We start from the raw sequence: 7,811 nt of genomic DNA, 5'->3' as shown, positions 1-7,811 counted from the left end.
ATAGAATGTGTAGAATCAAATAAAAAATGCATCTATCAATTAGAGTCCTCTCTGGTAAAGTATGTTAAATTTTTGAATTAGCAGCTTTATTGATTTCATTGTTTTGGCAAACTAAGATTTCTACTACAAATCTGCATAGCCCCCTGAAATGCCAGTAATATCCTGAAATATTCTTAATTACAAAAATGAACAGAGTATAAAGAGATGTTCATTTGTATAGTTTGGCTGTCAAAATTATGCTTGTTCAGATTCTGTTTTTCCTTCCAACAGTCTGTGGCCTGAAACTTTCTCTATGGTACATTGTTTTGTTGTTAGGTGACTTTTAATATTTAATTTTAATTTTGTGGTAGAAGTTCTGTGTAGCAAAACTGACATTAAATTGTCATGACTTATTAGTGTTAGTTCCATAATGATATCTGGACAAAAATTGGACTTGTATTTTTGGAGGTTGTTGTGTTTTAAGAAGCAACACCATTGTGTTTAGTTCATGGGTTTTGTTTGTTTTTTAAAAGGTTCAGAGATCCTTTAGCTATTTTCAACTCATATATACAGTCCTAATTCACATTAATAGGAATTTTTCATTTTAGGATAAAATTTGAAAATTTGAAGCTTTAATTTTTGCTGCTTACTGACATTCATTGGATCTTGTTTCATTTTCTTCTTCGTTCTGATATGTTCCAGAAAAAAAATACATATTTTTTTTTCTCTAAGCTCAGAAAGCTTAGCAATAAAGCACAATTTCATCTTTAGTGACCTATTTTGTTGCCTTCAAACAGGTTTCCTGGTGGACCTGCAAGTCTGTATGCTTAAGTTCCCCTATGTTGTTCTTTGTCTTGATTTCTTGATTTAGTATCAGGACTCGTGTTATTATTTGATGAGTGTGGTGTTTTTTTGTTTTTTTTTTTTTTTTTTTTTTTTTTAAATTCATTTCTCCGAAACAGTTATTGCCTCAGCAGTATTTGTAGGATAGCAGCAAGCCCTGTAAAAAGGACCACAAAGGTAAAAAGTAAGACATTTTAATTAATTTTATTATCACAAGCCTTGTAGAGTAGGTTACATACAGTCTGAAAATACTTTGATTTTGTTGTTGTTGTTTTCTTTATAGCTAGCTAGTTTTAAGAGTTTTAAAGCCCTACTCCTTGAGGGAAAGATGACCTTTTCAATGATTTACTGGTACCAGTAACATGATACTGACATCTTGCTGACAGGCCAATATTTTATAAACGTATGTATGCAACTTAGTTACGAGATCAAGAGTTTAGAGCCCCCCTAATCCATACAGATTGTCTAATCATCAGAGAAAAAAATCTGTTTAGAAATTCCTGTGATAGTGATCAGACTTGATTGCATTCATGTATCACTTAATCTCCCAGGAACCAGTCCCGTTTAAGCTTTACTTTATGTATCATCATTAAAGTAGTCAATGATTAGGACAGATACTGTGGTCTCTGCTGAAACTCTGAACTTAAAGTTACAGAATTTCCATATATCTGGATAGCCAATTTATGCAGATGAACAAAATTGTGGAGGTGTCTATACTACTAATACTGGAAAACAGCAACTTTTCATTAGTTATTTTCAGACTCAGTCCTTCACCTTTTCTCTTAGAAACGCTATATATAGTTTACATAGCTGTTTGAACACTTAATTCTGTACCTTCTGCATATTGTATTAATCCCCTGTTTTCAGCTTCAATACTCCATGATATTGGCTGCCTAGTGCCCAGTTAATTACAGTTTTACATGTCCTGGTACACGTGACATCTGCATTGACCTATGCCATGTCCCTGATAATTTCAGTTATTTGGTTTTATATTTTAATTTTGTGATTGTGTTTAATTCATACAGGTATAAATTTAAGCATTTGTTTTTCTCATAGATATAAAGTATTTTGTAAGCACTGGAATTTTTCATTAGATCTTATACAGAGCAGTATTTTACTAAAAATCCAAAAGGGAAGACTTTTATGTGCGCATTTTTGTAGTTTCTGATTTTTTTAAAATAACTTTTCTTTGTTTATCTGCCAAGTGAAATGTTTTAAATTTGCATATGAATGGATACAGAATGTATTTTTGTGCTGTTTAGTGTTAAGTGTGTACTTGCAGATTTTTAGCATGTAGTTGCACAAAGGACTGTGCAAAGATATTTTAAAATATGAATATATCATACACTGAAGGAAAAACATTCGTAAGAGTTAAATGCTATATAAAACTTTAATGCAATAGAATAATTTTATAAATTGTGTCTGTGTCTGCTTGGATTAAAAATTGAAACAAGAAACATTAATCATTTTCACTGTTTTATTTTTCAAATATATTTCAAATGGAAACTTCTGTATGCTCCAAATGGAAAACTTCAGATATATGTTAAACGTCTCAAAATCCAATTTCTGAGAGTCCCAGAAAGAGCAACTACACACTTCCTCAGAGCTATGTTTTGATGTCTTCCAACGACTACTCAGTTAGATTTTGTTATAAAAGCTGTTTGTCGCTTTGCAATCAAATGTGTTTAACTAGTTACTTATCCAAAATTTGTTTGACCTCTCTCACTTACTAGATTAAAGAAAGGTAGCACTGGAAAAAGCAGTGATTACTCTAGCAAGGGTCAGGGCTACTCATTTTTAACATAGTGCAAAACTAGCTGATGGCTGATAAGTAGGAAGAGACCCTATTACCTGGGCATAACTAACACTTCATAATGTGACATTTTTCTTTTTTTTTACTGTAGCTGGAGCAAAACACTGCTACTATTTCTGCTGGAGTAGCGTAGGAATAGTTGCATCATCTGTAGCAAGGCCTCCCGAATGAAACGACCAACTGTGTACTAATACGATGTGTTTAAACTACTTCAAAGGGGAAAAAGACAAATTATATTTTATAATTAGATTTTACCATCCAAAATATTTTATAATAGCAGTCTTTTAAAGTTCAGAACTGCCAAATTAGTTATGAGTCATTATCCTCATTGTAGAGAGGTTAAATACTCGATTACAATATGAAAGAGATTTGCCACCTGCTAGATTTTGTTCTCTTTGACCAATAGTCTCCAAGGGTACAATCAAACTGTACTTTTTGTTCCCTTTTAAAACATAATGAGCACTAGTCATGCTGGTTCATTTTACTGCGTTGGTTGTAACTCATTAATTCTATTAGGATCTCTCTCTGCCTACTACAGAACTGGATTTTCATGTACAGAGATGTTCCTTGCCATCTCGCAATTTATTCAGTGAATTAACTTGTTTCAAATTACTAGTGAACATTGGAGGACACTAATGGGACCAACTTTGTGTAGCAATATTATGTATAGAACAGCAGTAAAGGATTAGTATATGCATTCAGGTCATATGACTCAACATAAAGATACCAAGATACCAGCTTGCATTTCTAAAGTTGTCTTCAAATTATTAGGTCATGAACTTCAGTAATCTTGTAAGGCAAGTTCTGCCTTGTTATTTTGCGTATCTTAACCAAGAGCACTACAGAAAATAAAGGCAAATTAAGTAAAGGAATAACTTTAAAATTTATCTATTTATGTATAATAAATCTTGCATGGACATTCCCTCTAAAAAGTGAAGTGACTTTGCTTAGTTTTGTTTAGTTCAGTTAAACTACAATATAGATGACCCATAAGAGTGAGGAAGCTCAAAGAAGAAATGGCTCTTTTTACATTAAAGGGATTTTTTTCTTTTTAGCTATATCTTTTTTTAGCCTTTTTTCTTTTTTTTTAGCTATATCTCCATATGTGTCATAATCAACCTTCCTTACTACTGAGAGACAGTTATGTTCTTCTCTTTCTGTCTGTGGAAAAGGGGACACAGTGACACCAAGGGCATAAGGGCAGTCTGAATACACACTCTTGGCCAAAAGAATCCAAATTCAGTTGCATGAGGATCCATGAATATTGAGAGTGTAGCTGATGTGTATTTTGAAGAAGTGGATGTTGTGTGGTAAGTAACTGTTGTTAATATATTAACAAAAGAATCCATAGTTTTGGTACTACAGCAGTTTATTGCTGACAGTTTTTGAAGTGTTACTCTTATATTTCTGAATTTTAAAACTTCCTGTTTCATTCCTGCCTTGAAAGATATTACAAGTTAAAAAGAACAAACTTAGTCCGAATGTTATCAGTGCTAACAGGATAGAGAAAATATTTTTTGTTGAAACTTTGTTGTTGTTTGTTTGTTTGTTTCTCAAGTAAAACTATGAAAGTTGATGATCATCCTTAGTTCTGCATTTACTGTAGTGAAAAAATAAATTAAGGCCTGCAAACAAAAGTCAACATGTAATTTCTGTAGCAATAACAATACCAAGAAAATTTTAAGTCAGCAGCTTTTAGTATGGTGAGGATATGGGTTGAAGGAAGAAAATATGTGATTCCGATGCCGGTAAGTGATCTACAGAAAAGTAACTTGTGCACGTCTTATCCCAAATGAGTGTTGAATTTAACTGAGACGTTTCTTATTACAAGCTCCTGGTATTTCTGCCAGTACATGTTTTCTTGAAAGCACTGAAACATTTTGACAGTCTAGTTTAGCAGTATAAATGGAGAACACTGCAGGCTGCTGAAGCCTCTGAGTTTACTAATCTTACATTCAGATGGTTCATTCTTCCTCCTCTAGTTTTCTTGTGTTTCAGACTTGTCCTTTTTCTTTCTTCTACTTCAGCTTCACTGATGGCCATTTATCTCTCTCTTTTAGACCCTTTCTGTGGCCTTTCTTTTAAAGAGTGTTCTCTGTGTGTGTGTGTGTGGGGGGGGGGTATTCTGTGTGTGTGTATGTACATGCACACATACAAACATATATATAGAGGACTCTTTTTTTTTTTTTTTTTTTTCAAAAATGTTCGTAGCTCTGTCTTTTTTTCAGTCCCCATTGCTATTTCAGCGCAAATTATGCCCATCCTCTGAATGTCTCTCTATCTTGTATATGCATATTGAGCACTCCATCCTTCAAGGCCTATATTCTACAACAAGAAGTAGGAGTTGCTCGGGATGGATTAAAAGTACAGGCACTTGTTTAGACAGACTCTTTAAAGAGTTGAGTGTTTTAAAACTTTATTGTCTGAAAGTCTACCCCATTTCCTGTCAAAGGTTACTTCTCCGTCACAGACCAGGAGAGGGGAAAGGTTTTGTGCTAGAGTGCCTGAGGCACAAGTCGACATATGTGGGCAGTTTTGATTAATTCTCCAGTGAAAATGCTGGTTTGACCCGTCTCTTATTTGTTCCCACTTGATTGTACAGATCTATTTTAGTATGGTTGCCTTATGAACCATATCAAAGTATTCATCTGACTGAAACTCTTTTCTCTGTGTCATTTTTCAGCCTGCTCCATTCACCATGGAGCCACAGGAACAACTATATTGATAAAACAATTATCAGTGTGAGGGCTGGACTGTTCAGCAAGACAGGGACTGCCTAAGAAACATCCTGATCACTGCCTATAGCTCAAAACACCTGTGAAGCTAAAATGCTAGATAAGATGGTGTTGTTATATGTGAATCTTTCTGTTGACTTCAAGGAGGATGGTAACTTCTGGCAGGGGAACAGGAAGAACTGTGGAGAATAGTCATATGCTAAATTAATATAGTAAAGTTTTTCCCGAAACTCATCACTTTCATTTTGGGTCATATGATTATTTACTGTGGAAAGCATGAAAAATGATGTATGTGGGCTGCACATACTAATTTCTGTTTCTCCGTTGCCTTAGGCTGAAGCAATGGAAAAATAGAAATTAGTGAGCTGTTTCCTACTTTAATCAATTTTCATTTAAGATACCTGAGGTTAAATCTTACAAAATGATTAAGCTGGTAATTTTAGAGCTAAAGATGTAAAATGCCAAATAGAGTAGCTTTGGGTCATGCTCTCTTAGATTTCAGTAGCTCCCCTAGATTTAAGGGCAAGTGTGGTTTGTACCAGAAGCCTGGAGGCATGGGAAGAGGCTCATATTTAAGTCACACGCATGCAGGTGTACCTTAAACTGTTGAAATTGTTTCCTGTTCCAAGTACATTGTAATTACTAATTTGGAAAGGGTTCTTTTTTCAGTAGTTGGGATCTTCAGCACTCCATTTCTCAAAGCCTATTCTAATAACTGGGGGCAGGATGGTTTGGTGTCCTCTAAGGTGTACTTGCTGACTGAAACATGCTGAGCATGGTAACATTGTATATAAATACTTAGTGCAAATTACTCATGATGCAGGTTTGGTCATCTCTGCCCGAGATAGTGATGATGTCCCTGTTGTTCTGTTGTTTGGGTAGTTTTACTTTATAACTCCTTTTCTTTGGTACAGCATTGGATGCCTCCCTGGAGTGCATCCACTCTTTCATTTGATTTGATATGCCAGTAAAAGATATGACCTGTCCCATTTTCCAGAGATGAAAGCAACTGATGATTCCAACACAGAAGATGTAGGAGTATGGCAGATAACTGCTGCAGTAATTGGTATGTGACTCCAGGTGCGTGAATTCTTTACCCAGTGGAGTAGTAAAAGGTCTGATGCAGGCTCTTAATTCAGCTGGAATACCAGGATGGCTGCCTTGTAAAGGCTGAACAGGTTAGCTCATCAGCGTTGCAGTGCGGTGTAAAATAGCTTTGGAAGGTGTCAGTGCATCCTCACTACAAATGAGTGTGTTCTAGTCTGTGCTAAATTGAGGTGGGGTTTTAGCCATGCTGAAAAGCTGTCATAATTTTTTGTATGAGGGTGATGGAGATTTGGAATAAGGAAATAGTACCTTACTCCAATAGTGTGGAGGAATTATTTATGACAAAATCATGTAACCTAATTCCAGACAAGTCATGTATGGACAAGCTCTGTATGTCAAAAAAACCTGTTGCTGTCTTTACCTCATTGCTTGTGTTGCATTGCAATTAGAATGAGAATACAGAATTTATATTTCATCAGTGCCTTTAAGTTGAGCAATTTTAATCCGTGCTATCTAACTAAGATTGATGATAGAGGACTGCAGTTACACAAGTTAAGTCATGCTGCTGTCTTTCCAAAGTTTGCATGGTATTTCTTTTCAAGATGCATCTAAGTTCCTATTAATATATGGAACAGGGTTTAAGATTTGAATGAAGATACTAATTTATGGTCATTTCCCTGCAATTCAGTGAATCAGAGGAGTGTGTATTTGTAAATGAAGAAAAAAAAAAGTAAATTGCACTTCCGCTTTCTCTTTGAAGTTGTGTTTTTTCTTGCAAAGAAATGCACTCACATTTGTGTACTAAAATGCTTTAGAGGTTGGAGAACAGAAGAGTGTTGTTTATGGTGCAACTTTTTTGAAGATAGGCTAAGCATGGGTCCAAGGGGGAAAAGTTTTACAGTTACTTCTGCTTTTCCTATTAAATGGTTAATGATTTTAATGATTATTATATAATGCTCCAGCACCCTGGATTTCATCTCAGTGAGTACAGTTCTGGCAGCTCCTCTTAAGCAGCAGCATCTCTCTTCACAGTGATGGGTCCATTTCTGTCACTGTTACATGTTAGCCATTCCAAAACCTGTTTTCTTTAAGTGGCATGTGTGAATTTGTGAAAACGCAGTTTGCAGTTTAAACTCCTCACAGGGTAACCGGTCACCTACACCAAGGAATCCCAGGAGCAGCTGTGCAGAGTTTCTCCTTCCACCTCTGACCTCTTGGCAGCTTTTTTTTTTTTTTTTTTTGGTGTTGTTGGGGATGGGCTTAACCTGGGTGTTTGTTCACAGAGGGAATAAATATTTATTAAATGTTTATTAAGGGAGTGAAAAAAATTCTTCAGTGCATTCTCAGTTCTTTTAGGAACTCTTTAAAAATACGCTTAATGGAGCCTTGTAAAT

Source organism: Tinamus guttatus, unplaced genomic scaffold, assembly GCF_059628265.1.
Source record: "Tinamus guttatus ecotype Peru unplaced genomic scaffold, ASM5962826v1 Tinamus_guttatus_pri_ptg000311l, whole genome shotgun sequence".
Lineage (NCBI taxonomy): Eukaryota > Metazoa > Chordata > Aves > Tinamiformes > Tinamidae > Tinamus > Tinamus guttatus.
This window is presented reverse-complemented; position numbering follows the sequence as displayed.